Raw genomic sequence first — 16,796 nt, 5'->3', positions numbered from 1 at the left:
GAAGCAAACAGAAGCCTAGATGGATAAACAGGTTTCTAATTCTTACAGACTTAACAGGAAAGAGGCATGCTTTAGGCAGCCATCTGGAATAGAACCAGCATTTGAAGGAGCGTAGATAGACTGGTTCAACTCTATACATGCGGGCTGTAGGTTGATGGTATAGTTATATTTTAGTTTGGGGAAAGAATGCATTGTTTTTTGCTTATGTTACTGGGTTCAGAATTGTGAGTTCTACATTTTGCTCTCCTGGGTGAGAATTCTAAAAGCCCTTAGCTGCAGCAATAAATGAATAACTGCTTGTACCAATTACTTTCTAAGCAGCTTTCAGTGAATGGACCTTTTGATCAGAGCTTCCATTAGGATTGTCCACTGTCTAATGTGTTTGTATGTACCATGTATTTACTAAGACATCTTCCGGTCATTTCACTGACCTCATGGTTCTTGTAACCAAGACACTACCACTTTAATCTGTCAACCGGTGTGTGACATTTCAATTGAGCATGGAGAGGACCAGCTAGCACTGTCATTCCAAAGCATCACTTGTAGCATACAAGTGCTTTGGTGCTTAACTTTTCTTGCCCCAACTATGTTATCTTCATTCTTTTTCTTGGTTCTCTCCCTGGGTTTTAAAATCACAAGACAATTATGTACAACAACCTCATGCATGAGACTGGATTCCAGCAATAAACAAAGGTGAGAGAGAGAAAGTCGGTGTTAGTGGCAAAATGTCGGTGATAAAGTTGGAGAAAGAGCCCCTCCACCCCCATGAAAAGAGGAGCTTTCAAAGCCCCAAGCTGAGGGTCCCTTTTTTTTTTTTTTTTTTTTTGCAAAATTAGGAAAGGGGGCTGATGAGAAGCATCCACCTGCAGCAACGGGTCTGTGCTGCTTTCAAGGTCAAGTGTGTTTCAGCCTCAGAAGACGCCAGTATGGAATGCTTTACCCTAGAAACCTGGTTGCTGAATTATTAAAGGCTCTGTGTCTAGTTTCAGGAAGCCTTAACCCTTTCGGTGCCATGAACATGTCTGGTAGTTTGGTGACGCCTGTGAACTCTTTTTCAGAATGATATCAGAAATGCATAAAACAAGGTATGCTGGATTGCAAAGGAAACTGCTTTTCATTAAAAATGTGTCTTAAAAAGAGAAAAAGAGGTCATGAGTTTGAAAGGGGGGGGCAAACAGAAGGGGTGGGGGAGAAAAGAGAATGGGAGAGATTAGTTATTATAGTATAATCTCAAAACATAAAAAAAATAATAAAAACAAAATGTACTGCTTTTTCATTGTAAAAGGATAATTGCTTTGTTAATACGTTATTAAGTCATATACCCCGCCAGCAGGTGCGATCACTACCACAGTAATGAGGCGGCCTTACATGTGAATGCCGTTTTGAAATAGAGTTAGTCTAAGAATTGCAATATGAAATGCAAATATCTGCGATTTGTCTTGGCAACATCCCAGGCACTGTGGTTTGTGACCCACATTTTAATGGAAGGAAAGACTAAATTTCTGTTTGGGGTTGTGGAAATAAAGATGTCGTGTTTTTAACCACCCAAGTTCTTGGGGTTCTTCTGAATTCTGTCTGCTCTGGAGGTAACTAATGTGTGAGCTTGTGGGGCTGAAGGATATAGAACCCCTGGACAAAACCCATAACCTCGTTTCTGTTCCACAGCATCTGATTCTATTCTTGGACCACGAGAATTTCACAGTATACTCTAAATACCTGGTCCCTCCGCTGCTAATCTGCACCTCGCCTTTGATACCCCCTGCCACCGCCATCCCTTCTGCTACTTGAACTGAGGAACTCTTAACCTGGGGAGTTATGGGTTATGAGGAGAACGGACTATTGACAGGTCACTCAAGTTCAAACCGTGTGCCACACAGGACCATAGCTATTTACAAAGAGACTCTTATCCACACGGGGAAGATAAGTGAGTGGTGCTTACATGAAGCTTGCTGGTAAAAGGAGACACTTCCCAAAAGAGCCGAACTAGGTGCATAACATTTTTAAGGTCAAGCAGGAGGTGTAAGTGTTATTGTGTAGTGTCATGTGTCAGAAAAGCTCATTCCCTCCATTGTTTTGAATGAGAAGAAAATAGTGTTGGCTTTCCTCTGTGCGACGAGGAAACTTTGCTGTCCTGGCTGCTGTCACAGTCCTGTGTTTAGAGAGACCGAGGCTGTCCTTTCAATTACACCAGCTCCTACCACACTACCAAAGGAACGGAGCTAAGATGGTTTTGCACAAGCTGTTGTTTAAACAAAATACAAATCCCTTGCATTTGAAATGGAAGCTGAGTAATTTTTCCGTGTAGTCTCAGAGGGATTACGAAAGAGGATGTTCTCAAATAGTTCTTGCTCTTTGGATTAGGAAAAACACCTGCTTGGAGCCTGAGTCTCTGTGGCAACCTGCAGAGAAACTTGGAGACAGTTTAACCTCCCCAGCTGTCCTTCGCTTCTAGATGGAAGTGTTGGAAACCTCAGTGCAGAAAGGAATGTGTCGTGATTTTTTACGAAGTCGACTTTGCTTTAAGTGCTATCTTAGGATAGAAAGCAACCAGCAACAGCATTACAAAATTCAACTTTTTATTTTTTATTGTTTCCATAAGAGACGCCATAAAAGTCAGTGTTCATTGAGACTTTTATACAGAAATTATATGATAAATATTAAGTTCACTGCTGCTACCTACATTCTCCAGACCAATACAGAGATTTTCATCTCTGTGCTTAAATTTATAGCTTTTTGTAAAATATGTCTATAGATGCCATTAATGTCATGCTGAAATGGCTCGGTGCTTAAGAGCACTTGCTGCTCTTACAAAGAACCCCAGTTCCCAGAAACCATGTCAAAGGGCTCACAACTGCCTGTAATTCCAGCTACAGAGGATCTGACAGCCTCTTCTGGCCTCCACAGGCACCAGCATAGATGTGACATATACTCACACAGGCACGCACGTGTGCATAAATAGAAATAACAATTTTTAATTAGATTATCCTGTGATAATCTAGAATGGGATAGACTCATGTCACAATAAAGTCCTATATTGGATTTGCAGACAAGGAACGTTAATGTGAAAGATCTTGCCTGTCCTAATCGGAGGCTTTTCACAGTCTGAGCTCTGCTCAGCAACTCCAGCAGAGCCAAGGCCCCTGCATCCTCCTTAAGCAGCAGATTACTGATTACTGTTGCTGTGACAAAAATACCCAACAAAGGCAAATTAACAAGGGAAGGATTTGGCCAGCACAGTGGCACACGCCTTTAATCCCAGCACTCGGGAGGCAGAGGCAAGCAGATCTCTGTGAGTTTGAGGCCAGCCAGATCTACAAAGAGAGTCCAGGACAGCCAGGGATACACAGAGAAACCTTATCTCAAAAACAAAACAAACACAAAATAAACAAACATAAACCACTAAACAAACAAAACAAAAACAAAGGAAGGTATTATTCTGGCTCACAGTTAAAGGGATATGTCCATCACTGCAAGGATCTGGCTCACAGTTAAAGGGATGTAGTCCATTGTTGAGGATAATATTTAAAATGGTGGCACCTTATCTGGCTTATTCTTAAGCAGCGGCCATGTTCCCGACTAGACAAGGCCTGAGGCCAAGAGCCGAGGTGTGCTCTAGCCACTGCTTGGCTCAGACCAGCCAGAAGCACTGGCCCTGGCACTCATGAGACGCCAGTGTGGGAGATGGCTCTGCCAATCTACCACTCTGTCTCCACAAAGCTTGGCTGAACCCCAGACAATACCCGCCATCCACGTGGTACCCAGTAGAAAATAGACTCTAAAGCTTAATTATTATCCAAAGGCTTTATACATAAATGTGTTACCCAGTACTGTTCTTGATGCATCCGTAGCTCTCTATGTCTGCTTCATCTCTCCTCTCCCCCTAGCTCCTCCTCTTCCTTCTCCTCTTCCTCCTCCCACATTAGATCCTCCCCAATCGAACAGTAGCAGCAGCAGTACAGTCCATCATGGCAAGGATCTGGCTCAGAGTTAAAGGGATGTGATCCATCATGGCAAGGACAGGATGACAGCAGGACCACAAGACAGTTGGTCGCATTACGTCCTCAATCAGGAAGTAGACCCAGATGAATGCTGATTCTCCACTTGCTTCCTCCATTTTTATTTAGTCCAGGGCCCTGGCTCATGGAATGGCGCCTCCCCCAGTTAGGATGAATTTTCCCCACCTCCAGTTACCCAACCTGGTAGCTCCCTCCCAGGTGTGCCCATAGATTTATCTCCTAAGCGAGCCTAGATCCTGTCACGCTGATAAAATTAACAATTACATCAAGGTAAATGTTTTTAAATGATGACTCTGAAATGCCTTTATTTCTATTACATGTGTTTTGGACATAAATGCCAAAGAGTATGACTGTGTGCTAAGGGGACTCCCATAGACCACAATCAGGTCTGTGATGTTCAAATTTACAGCATCCTGAAAGCGCAATAACCAAGTATTCCACAAAAGTCATGGCACCCAATACCTTCCCATGTTACATCCTGGATCAGCCACAGCAGGATCAGTCAATTCTCAATCATTTACCAGGTGGCTTCTGAAGGCATCGTATTCCTTTAGGCATTTTGGGTCCCTCTTTGCTATGGCCCTTGAATGGTGTCTACCATTGGAACAGAGAACCTTAGTGGCTCTGACTTCTTGACAGAGCCTTCAGTCTTTGATACGTTCAGTAAATCCTGAACACCTACTATGTACCAATATTGGTCTGGACATGAGAGATACTACGTGGGAAAAAAATGTCGGGTCCCCACCATTGGCCACTTACAGTCTAACTGGAGAGGGAACAGGAAACCAGGATTCCTTCCTTCACAGCCACACTGTTTACTGTAGTCAAATAGCCTGGAAAACATCAGATTCTACTCCAGAATCAAACTTTAGAAGAGGCAGCTATTGAACTGCTAGCCTCCATGGTAAGCATTCTCTTTCCACATGATAGAATCAGAGATTCCAGGCGAGTATGTCAAGCCTGTTCCCAGTAGGCCAAAGGTTATCTGTCCCTCATTGAGGAGATAAGTGACCAAGAGAATAGTTTACTCTTATGTCAATACTCAGGGTTATTCAAAAGATAGGACCCACATCACTCTTTAGACGAAATCCTTACATTGGCACCCAATTATCTCCCATATTTTCTGTGTTAACCAGTAAGAATAGGTTCTCTGCTTCAATAAGGAGACCTGGGTTCTGATGTTTTCTGTCTTCACTCACTCACAAATCTGGTTTGAGAAAAATGATGTTTCACACAGGTGCCCAGGGACTCCAGCTCCTTGTAAGTTAGTCTGAGTTCTTTTTTTTTTTTTTTTTTTTTTTTTTCAAAGTCACACTTTCTCATTTGGACAATACTAGTATCTATCTCATGGGGTTTTGGAATCAACTTCCTCCGATAGTAATTGGCAGATATTAAGCACTAAGTAGTTTGACCTGCTATCAATTATCAGTTATCCAAGCCTCTACCAGTGATGCCAGCATCATCCAAGAGGCTAGACAAAAGCTTTTTCAGGGTTAGAGACAGTGTATCTCTGGTGTTAAAATAATAGGTAACTCTAAGGAAGCTATATAGACTTCTGAGTTCTTTTCCTAGTAGCTATTTTCCCCCGTGAAACATCCAGTTTTTTTTTTTTTAATGGGGAAGCAGAGAGACAGAGAGCATAATAAACTTTCCAGTGTCACCAGAGTTTATAAGGAACCTCTGATGTTTGGCTCCGAAGCCCTGGCTTCATTCACTATGAAACTCTGTTCTTCCAGTTGGAATATGGTAGATTTTCCCCTTGAAGTGCTGTTACAGGTTGTGGCAGATTATAGTCTCCAAAAGTAGTCACAAAATCCTAAGCACTCCTGTGGATTCTTGTGAAATATTATCATTCTTTATCAAGAGAGTCTGTTGTATCACCCTTCCAACCTAAAGGAGCTTGTGATTGGCCCAACTAAGAGACTATAGTGAGATGATGCTACACAAATTTCAAGGGGAGATCACAAAAAGATACAATTTCCCTTTCTCTACAGCTCTCCTGTTTATCTCTTGTTCTATTCACCCCTGGAACCCAGCCTCCATGTGTGAAGAAACCCAGACATATGGAGAGGCCATATATAGCTCATGGTACCAGCTAATGGTCCCAGTCAACATCCAGAGCCAACTGTCAAATATGTGAATGAGCAGGTCTTAAGATGACTCCAGAGGCCCAGCTGTGGGGTCTCTCTCCCCTGTCCTATGCCAGGCTGATAAATTATCCTCACTGAGGTTTTCTCCACATTGCCTTAAGTCCTAAAGCATTGGGTTAATGTTTTAGGTCTTCTGAGTAAATAGTATACAGCAGGTAATGGTGAACTATGTTATGTGGAGGCTTCAACTTTAGAAATGTAAAGGTTAAAGGGCTTTTGTGCTTTCATACAAGTATCTAGCCTAGCCTGAAATAATATCTGAGGAAAAGTGTCTTTCAGTCAACTTATGAACAAGCATAGCTCAGTCTATGAGGTGTTTACCAAGCAAGCTTGAGGACCTAAGCTCAGATTCTCACTTAAAGGCCAGGTGTAGTTGTACAGTTCTGTTGGTCAGGGTAGAGTAGGGTGGAGTAGGAGATGGGCCAATCCTTGGGGGCTCAGTGGACAGCCAGCCTAAAATGGTGAGCTCCAGGTCCCAATGAGAGACCTTGTCTCAAAAACATAAGATGGAAAAACAATTGAAGAAGAAATCCTGACATTAATCTCTGGCCTTCATGTGTGCCTGTTCAGACAAGTGTAACAATACACACACACACACACACACACACACACACACACACACATGTAAGCACAAATGAACTTTAAGACACATCCTGCTTACAAATTTGGAATACCTGTACACTGTAGTGTTGCTGGGTTTGCAGATGATCACCTGTGCCCTAGTGAAGCCTCGCTCACAGCCTCCTGCCTGCCAGCCCTCCCTGTGGAGGCTGTGTGGGCGGCCATGTTTGTACTCTTCCTTGTCCTCTTTGTCCCCTCTGTCTTTCCCACACATACACACGCTGTCTAACCTGCGGCCTAATGTCTCCTTGACACTCTCTTTTGGCCCATTCCCAATGCTTTGGGACCATTTTTCACTCGAATGGTAAAACTAGGGAAATCCCTAGGTGGGGTGATATTTAGCTCACTCAGCAGCCCTTTTTTTCCTCTTGAACAAGCTGCCAAAATGGCAAATGTCCTGCTGGCTTGTGGCTTCTTGTGCCAGTCAAACAGAGCATGAGAATCCTCAGAAACATTGTCCGTTTGCATTCACTCAGAGGCAACTTTGTGCCTTCTGCTGGAGAGAGATCAATACAGCCAAATCTCTCATTTGCTTAAACTTCACCCCTTCCTGCTGGTCTCCGTTTTCCCCTGAGAAGGTGCTCATTCCTATATCCATCCACCATTTGTTAAGTTCACACAGTTGGGCACCTATGAAGATCCTTCTTTTGCCTGTGGATTACTGAGTGTCTTCCAGTCACCCCTTATTCTCTCTGAGAGACACTGGGCTGGTGTGATTCCAGCAAACTGGCCTGTCAGCAGTCAGAATGTAACTCATCTTGACCAGGAGGCTGTTAGCTGTTCTGTCCATAGCTGTCAAGACGCTTTCTTTATCAAAGATATAAAAGATCAAAGGTACCCCACTGCATGGTGTGCTGCTAGGACCAGGCGCTCTCTGCAAAGCATATACTCTGGTTGGGGAAGCTGGAACAGTGCCCACAACCAAGGACAGATCTCTGCCATCCATCCTGATTAAATGTCTACAGCCTGGTATCATGCCAGACACCTAGAAAGTACTCATTAAGTTCTAAGTATTGAGAGGAGTTTGAGCAGGAAATGAGCTTTGAATCTTAAATGGAAAATGTTTGACTTGGTCATTGGACGTCAGGTGATGATCCATGAGTGACATTATGACATTATCTATTTAATACTATGACACATAAGAGTATCCACCCGTCTGGAATCAAGAAAATGGTTAGGAAGCCTAAAGACATGTGATTCATAAGGGAAATCTACAGAGGCTCTGAAATGTCTCTGTTTAAACTAGATTTGATCAAATAAGATGTGGGAAGCTAGTGGAAAGTCAGACACTGAGGCGGCACCTGTGTGAATGGGGTTGTGATATTTTAGTGATCTCTCTCCTTTTGCTTCATTCACGATATGTTTATATAATTAAAGTTAATAGCCCTAGTGAAAATCCTGCACCTAGTGAAAAACCATTGCCTTGTGTGGTGGTTTGACTGAGAATAGCCCCTGGTGGCTCATATATTTAAATGCTTTTAGGAAGTATTAGAAGGTATGACCTTGTTGGAAGTAGTTCGTCCCTGGGGTTGAGCTTTAAGGTTGCAAAAGCCCAGTCTCAAGCCCTCTCTGCCTGCTGCCTGTGGATCCAGATGTAAGCTCTCGGCTACTGCTCCAGTGCCATGTCTGCTTGCCTGCCAGCGTGCTCCGCTCTGATGGTTATGGGCTCACCCTCTGAGACTAAGCAAGCCCCCAATTAAATGCTTCCTTTTATAAGTTGCCTTTGTAATAGTGTCTCTTCACAGCAATAGAATGGCAACTAAGCCACCCCATTACTCTGAGAAATAAAAAATCTTTGACTTAATTCACCAATGATAAATCGAACTGTGTGGTAGTTTTAGTAGTAACCCTTTATATCTATCTTTCATACTATCTGACATTTTTGAACACTGGTCATCAATATTGTATTAGGCAACGACGAGATGTCTTTAGCCAGAATACAGCATTCTTAAGAAAATTATCACAACTCACACGTGGAAAAAGTACTTGTAACTTGTGTATATAATGTAAAGCATAATGGAAGCCGAATCCTCGTGTAGCCAACGGAAGCACTCTGTATTCAAGAGCAAGGCTGGACGTCTGCATTGACAATGGCTTAGCTGCAGCATGTTGTAGATGCATGCTGTCATCTGGAGTCCTGGCATGATGGGAATTGAATTAGCAATGTTATTTCAGCTCTCCAACTACCTAGTGTCTTACAACAGTTGGAGACAGTTAGCTTGGCTCTGATGATTGGAGGAAAGACCTTTGGCAAAACATCCTTGACCGAAGCTGCTGGTAACAGAAATGCTTACAAGGGAACATAGCCATGTCCCAGGGTCCCTGACCCTCTGCTGTTCCTCCCAGGAAAGAGTGGCCAAGGAACTTTGGCAAGCTAGGCGCTCCCCTATAGGCTGATTTGCCAGCAGTGGCCTCAAATGGCCACTTAAGAAAGGGTGGAGTCCAAACCACTGTTTAAAAGAAACTTCCAATGTGTTGGGCTTATTCTCGGACTGTTTCCACCTTACGGTCAATTATGACTACTCAGAAGGAGGCCTTCTCCTTCTCTGATCCTCTAGGCAGCCCACAGATGCATGTCAATGACATTCTTGAGTCATTCTGTTCATTGAGAGGCTGGGACTTGCCCCCTCACCATGCTGCCAGGAAGATCACCAAAAGCACCAACTTGGCTGTGTTACTGGTTGTCTGAAATATATTTATAATATTACAAAAAGAGCAGGTTTCAAGTTGTGTTGTGCCTAGATTTATTTTTATTGATTAATTATTTTATTTCTTTACATCCCAAATGCTGCCCTCTCCCAGCCCCCACCCCCCCCCCCAGAGTTCTTCCCCCATCCCCTTTCCCTTCTCCTCTGAGTGGGTGCCCTCCCTCCAGCACCCTGGAGCATCAAATCACTGCAGGATTAGGCACATCCTCTCCCACTGAGGCCAGACATGGCAACCCTCTGCTACATATGTGCTGGGGGCCTCAGACCAGCCCATGTGTGCTCTTTGGTTGGTAGCTCAGTCTCTTGGAGCTCCCAGGGGTCTGTGTTAGTTGACAACCCCACAGGAAGACCAACAGTGTGCTTAGATTTAAAGTAAAGAGAAAACTTTTCTCCACTGATGTAAAATACACAATTCTGCCATTTGAATAATTTTGAGTGCACAACTCAGTGGTGATAATTGCATTCACCGTGACACAACCTTACCACTCTCTGTTGGCAGAACTTGCTGGTCTTTCCAAACTGAAGCTTCAGACCCATTAAGGCAGCAGATCTTCTAAAGGCTGCAACCCTTTAACACAGCTCCTCAGGTTGTGGTGATCTCCAACCATAAAACTATTTTCATGGCTACTTCATAGCTGTAATTTTACTACTGTTATGAATCGTAATATAAATACCTGATGTTCAGTATGTCTGATATGTGACCCCTTAAAAAGGTCATTTAATCCCCAAAGGGGTTGTGCCCCTTTGTGCAAGGTTGAAACCATTGCATTAGATGGATGTACCAGTCCTGTCCCACCAGCCTCGAAACTACCATTTTACTGTTTTTAAACAGGGACATTTTAGAATAAACCTACCATCCTTCTTTCTCCTGTATATAATCTTCAATTAATAAGATTTTCATTAAAACTCCTGAAATAATTAGAGCTGTTCTTGGGTGTTTACAAGTGGGAAAATGTATACAGTGTTTCTTGACAGAGATTTTATGTCAACATGGGCATATGTTCTTGACACTGAAGGAGAAGACAGAGCAATGAAAACAGTTAATGTCATTTTAATTTAATTTTATTTTCAATTTCAGTGTGTCTGGTGGGGGTGGAGGGATGGAAGTCAGGTTATCAGACAGAGCTTTCATCTTGTGTACCACCTCTACAACACTGTGGGTACCATTTTTATAAAATCCTTTAGCTTGCCATCTGAGTGCTAGAAGAAAATCCATGCACCTGAGAAGTTGTTTGGCCCCTATGTGATTCTCAAACCATCTGTTATTGGCCTTTGAACTAGTTAGGTCGAATTGTTAACTTGGCACAAACTAGAGTCACCTGGCAAGAAAATTTCAGTGAGACATTGTCTATATCTGGATTGTTTGTGGCCATGTCTGTGGAAGATTTTGTTAACTAGGTTCGTTGACATGGGGACACTCAGCCTGAAAGTGATCAGCACCATTTCCTGGCTCAGAGTCGACAGTTTTTAAAAGGAGGAAGCAAGCTGAGGGCACATGAGTCTCTGCTCTTGAAAGTGGTGGTGACTCGATCGCTGCTTCTAGCTCCCTCTCTGATCCCCACAGTGATGGTCTATGACTTGGTATCTAAACTGAATAAACTTTTTCTAACTTAATTTTGTCAGAGTATTTTTAAGGTAACAACAAAAGGAAACTAAGATAGGTTTCAATTAATATTCATCTTAAGTGACATAAAATCAGTTTATAATTATGGTAGGACATTTGGAAATCACAAAAAGAAGGAGGAAGAGGAGGAGGAGAAGAAGAAGAAAAGAAGGAGAAGGAGGAGGAGGAGGAGGAGGAAGAAGAAGAAAGAAGAAGAAAAAAGAAGAAGAAGAAATACCACTATAATATTCTGCTGGCTAAAGATAACTACTATTACTATTTTTAAGTGAAACAAATTGTATATAAGGTTTTTTTTAGTAGAAGAAAGAAAACTCAAATGAAATGGTGGATTTGGAGGTCAGATAAAGTCTGTAAAACAGAAATCTTCAGTTTCCAACTAAATTATATTTTAAATTAAAAGTTAAAAATCAGTCAAGCATTGGGAGAGCAGAATTTTACTTTAAAGGAGGACTTGTTTCTTAGTAGATAAAGGCTTATTTTTTATTCACCAGTGCTTGATCCCCTCTCACATAGAGACTAGAGAAATGTGAATAGTCAAACAGAGTCGCCTCTGGGGAGGAAAGCAAAATTATCCCAGCAGAACTCTTCTCCTGGAGGGAAGGAAAGGAAAGAAAGACTTTAAGGAACCAGGTCCATGGTGTCACTTCCAGAGAAAATGGTAAACCACCTTGTGTGGAAGTCATCATCTCCCCAACACAGTGGGCTAGACCCACAGAGCATCCAGGGGAGCTTCTCACTGCTGCCCTTTCTTCTCTCCCCCAGACCTTTCTCCTTTCCCCCCTGACCACTCAGCTCTTTTTGCTTCAGCCTCCTGTGTGTGTGTATCCCGCTATAGCATAAGTGCATATTCCTATTGCACTATTTCCCACTGTTCTCCATTTGTTTTCCTGCATCTCTCATGATCTTTGTGTTCTCCAATTGACCTGGAGAATCAATTCTATGGCAAGCATGTCCCGGGATGCTTTTGTGATTCTTAATTATTAGGTTGTGATAAACTGAAAGTTCATTTAAGCAAAAAGTATAAGATCAAAATGAGCTTATAGCAGGGTATTTTGGAAAGACGTGTTTGGGATAGAATATAGATGGTTGTGGTCATTCATTTAGAAAACACAGAGGAAATTCTATTGGTATTCTGAGGCTTCACGTTAGCTACTGCTACTTTTAGGTTAGAAACAATTGCACTTAGTTTTACTTTAATAGAAGAAAAAGTGAATGAAAGTGAGGATTTTAATCCCTAGCTCAAATTTTCTGTCTTGTTAAAAAAAAAAAATTCTTTTTTACCAGGCCTCCTGGATTACTTTCAAATCCATCCAGTCCCCTGGAATGCTTCTCCCATGGCAAATGGATGAATTCCATTGTCTCCAGGTCTACCCCTCTCTTAGAATCACTTTCAATCTTGCTATGGTATATTTATAAGGATTTTTTTAGTGGCCAAAGGACTATGATCTTCAGTTCCCCCTATAGCTGAAAATGTATTCAGAATAAGTTTTCCTCATGGATCTGTGGCCTTTCGTCCATTGTCTTCTTGCAGCTAAAAAAGCAAAAGGGAACCTGGCTGCCTTGTCAGTCCGCTGCCTTTAGAGGTAGGCTTCTAGGATTTTCCTCATCATACTGCTGGTCATAAATGGACAGGGTCCAGCTATGTCATTTGTTTGTCTTTATTTCTTCTCGGGCTTTTAGAGTCCTGGTTGAGTCAGGGTTCTTTGGTAAGTGTTCCTGTGTGGCCTTCTCTCCATCCCTCCCATACACCTTAGACTGTCTCCACTGCTTGTCTGTTTTCTCCACCCCTTTTTACACAGATTCAAAGATTTTCCCTGATTTTGTCCTTTGGGTCACAGATTCATTTTTGTGTCATTAATTCCAATTATTCAGCCCTTCCACTGTGTCTGATTATTTTGTTAATTTATCAATTGTTTTATGTGTATGAGTGGTCTGTGCACCATGTGTGTGCCTGATGCCCACGAAGGCCAGAAGAAGGTGTCAGATCTCCTGGAACTAATTGAAGTTTCAGATGGCTGTGAGTGACCCTGTGGATGCTGGGAATCGAACCTGGATCCTCTGGAAGTGTTCTCAAGGGCTGAGCAATCACTCCAGCCCCCAGGTTTCTTCAAGGCCTGCGAATGTTTGACTCACCCAGTCAAATTAATAAAGAGCTATGTTGGCTGATGGAGGAAGCCATGGACTTCCTGGGTACTTTGTAGGAAGCTCGTCATGGGAGCCAGAGCCGAGAGCTGCTCAGGGAAGGTACATGTGTGAGAAACAGACGAGTCTCAAGAAGCTCATGGCTGTCCCAACTGCCAACATGAGGAATGCTTTGTTTCTAGAAGCAAAGTACTTCCAAACACCCTTCTGGGCAGTGTAGAGTTGGATAGAAGGAGGTGGGACCCAGCATTCTGCCGAGCCCTTTTAAAAGCCACCTTTAACGCCCCTCTCCTTGTAAACTTAGACTTGAATTCCACAGGATTCTGGGGGAATGAGGAGCACTCACCTCTTTGGCAGCTCACTCTGAAATCTGTTTTATGTCATAATTTTTTATTGGCCTGATCCAACAACAGCTGTTTGATATTTTCCATAAATTCCCAGAGAGCCTTTGTATTTCTACTATGGCAATCTTTCCAGACACCCACCTTCTTCTACATGTCTTCTTTCTCACACATCTTTATTTACTGGGAGACATAAGCTCTTGTGTTTTTAAGTGAGATTCTATGGACATCCAGGATGATTGGCTCAGGGTATTGGCTCATGGCTGGCATGGGGCCAGGGCGCATGTCTTACTGTCCGTGGAGCAGTTCTTTCCTTTATTATTACCGACATCACTCTGACCCTATTGGCTATATTATAGATATGGGACGTTTTATAAAGCAAACAAACTGAAAGGCAATGGACCTGAGCCGGACTCTGAGTATCTGCCCCAACTAAATCCTCCCCATCCTTCCTCCCATCACTTCTGTCGGGCCCCTCCTATGCCTCAGCTCTGTATAATACAAACCCTAGTTATTTGATTAATCAAACAGTTGTGCCGTGTCAACAAAGTCCTCTTCAGTTAAAAGCTGAGGGTCCCTGTGGTAAACATGAAGCCTCCATAGGGCTGTGGTGAGGTGCATAACACAGATGAAGAGCTAAATGAAGGAACAAAGAAATGAATGAGCTTGATGTTGATCTTGGAAATGGGTGCAATGTCTTTCCTTGCTGAAATGGTCCCTGGAATCCTTGGCAGTCAGGAGAGGCTCTGGGGACGAGTATTCCATGCATAGGGGATAATTTGATGAAGGCAGATAGGTAAGCTGGAGCACTGTTGGTTGTTAGGGGGCTACTGGAACTTGTTCACAGAGAGCTGTCAATCACTACATCATTCAAACAAACCCCCTTATTGTTGCCATGCCCCTGTGTGCTGAGAACTTCTTCAGTTATTACTAGCCTGGGAGCACAGCCTGGGAGCACAGCCTGGGAGCACAGGTCTTGGTAGAGCCACTGCCATCACTTCAGTTCTATAGGCATCAGTAAAGCCTTCTTCACAATTTAATATAACCGTTATCTAAAGCCTGTGCCAGTTTTCTTTGCATGTTTCCATTAAGGGATATGCTTGCAGCATTACTTACTGTGACCTATGTCTTCACAGGAGCTCCCCAAAGTCACAGAGAGCTTGGAAGAGGCTTTCAAGCCACTCTTGGTTTTTTGATGCCTGCTGGGAATTGTTGGAGGGTGAAGGCCTTCTAGTGTGAGGTGCTGCTACCCGAAGGATTGTTTCCTTGCTCAGAAGTTTCTCTGTTATTCTAAAAGTCTTCTCAGAGATCTTTGCCTATGATTTCCAATAACTTCATTCAAAAAGGGGGAAAAAACCCTACTAGTTGTCAAAAATAAGTGGGCTCTCACTTCTTGGTTAGACAAAATTAATCTTTTGATTTTTGAGATGTGTGTTATTTTATGCACAAAGGGGGAGCTCAGTAAATATGTGTGAGGTGCATGGGAGTGAGATTAAAGGAGAGAGTGAGTTTGCCTGAAGCAGAGCTGAGGAACACTGTAGAAGTGACTCAGGTCAAGGCGGGGCTCTGCCGTAGCTCACAGACCATCCATTCTCTACAGTAACCGCTTTCCTTCCCACCGTGTCCTGTACACATCGGGCATCTCTCAGTTTTGAGGCTGATTTACTCCGGGATTTAGAAGGTCTCAAAAGACAAATAGGGTCCTTTTATCTGCCCATGTACAGGATAGTTGGGGTCTATGCTTCCTCTCTCACCCATTCCCAGCTTTTTAAGAATGAAACTAAAACCCATTGGCCATGTGAGGTTAGCCATATGACACTATGAAATGGGATATTCCCAGTTGTGTGACCCTGAAACTATCTTGGTGAGGTGCCAGGCTAGTCTAATAGGAAATGAGGTCTGGAGATGCTAACAGTATGAAGTCCCCAGAATCACGGGATGTGCTCTCAGCAGCCCTTGCAGCAGTCTGGGTTAAGTCTGGAGGAAAGAAAGATGCAGAGGTCCTCAAATTGCTACATCTCCGCTGAACCTGAACTGCTGGGTCAGAGAGAAGTACCAGCCTGAGGTGATCCCAAGAGTCCTTGGTTAGAATCTTCCCAGGAGCCTTAGAGGAGAGGTACAGCATCTACCTGCAGCTGTCTCTGGGCTGGAGTCAAAACCTGTGGCATGGTTGGGAGATGCTGATTCCTGAGCTGAATTCAGGATTTTTGGACCAGAATCTATAGGCTAGGGTATGAAATTCACTCTTTCTAAAACTTCCCCAGTGCTTCTTCACACTAAGGAAGGCTGGAGAGCCACCTGCACGTGCTCACCTCCTCAACTCTGTCAGGATATGAACTACAAAGAGACTACAAGCATCTGGCACTTCAAAAGCCCACAGCTGCTCAGCACAGGACTGCAGGGTGCAGGTCCTGTACAGCCTTAAACATCAAGGGTACATCTTGCCTTTAGGAGAGTAAATTATGAAGTCACAATCCCAGCACCAAACCAACATAGTGGACCATGTAGCATCACTGCAAACTGTTGCAGACATGGATCACTGGTTCCAAGGAGACACATGACCTGTCCATACCCCTGTAACCAGAGTCAACTCTGAACAAGTACCCTCTTCTCAGCAGGGTCCATGCAGATCCCTTAGTATGGATGGCCAACTAAAGAGTACGGCTGTCAGACTTCAGTATCTGGCCACCTAAGTGGGCCATAAAGCATACGGAGCATGTTGCATTTGTTTTCCTAGGAATCCCAGGGGAGCATTCAGATTATGGAAGAGACAGTGTTGAGTGGCTGACCTACAGGCTGGCCACAGAGGCATGGTGGAGGAGGCATCACGGGAAAGAAGCACCTTTCCGGCAATGCATGAGTTACTGTGAAAATCTCAAAACTTAGTTCACATTTCCCCGCTGACCTTTTCAGACTGAGACCTTTTATCTTATATTAATTTCCCCCTTCTCCTCCAATAGCAAGTTACAGAAAATGAAGGAAGTTTTTATTTCCAAACCTCCTAAAGTAAAAGTATACTTTGTTCAGATATTTCTTTTGCTGTAGACACCCACTTTCTAAGTTCGGATCCACCTGTTTCTAGGGAATGATTGGCTAACCAGAGAGTTTTTGCTTCGTGGGTGTGCGCCAAAGTTCAGAATATTACATAGGGGCTGGTAAGCTGCTAGTCTAGCAGGCAAAGGCACTTACCACCA

General features: G+C 43.3%; 1 protein-coding gene across 4 annotated transcripts in view; it reads left to right on the top strand.

Annotated features, from left to right (window-relative positions):
* Ncald (neurocalcin delta) overlaps positions 1 to 16,796 on the top strand; it is a 408,926-nt gene that overhangs the window by 320,230 nt on the left and 71,900 nt on the right. The gene's annotated exons all lie outside the window — the stretch shown is intronic.

Source organism: Arvicanthis niloticus, chromosome 13, assembly GCF_011762505.2.
Source record: "Arvicanthis niloticus isolate mArvNil1 chromosome 13, mArvNil1.pat.X, whole genome shotgun sequence".
NCBI lineage: Eukaryota > Metazoa > Chordata > Mammalia > Rodentia > Muridae > Arvicanthis > Arvicanthis niloticus.
The sequence above is the reverse complement of the archived record's forward strand: the minus strand, read 5'-3'. Positions and strand labels throughout refer to the sequence as shown.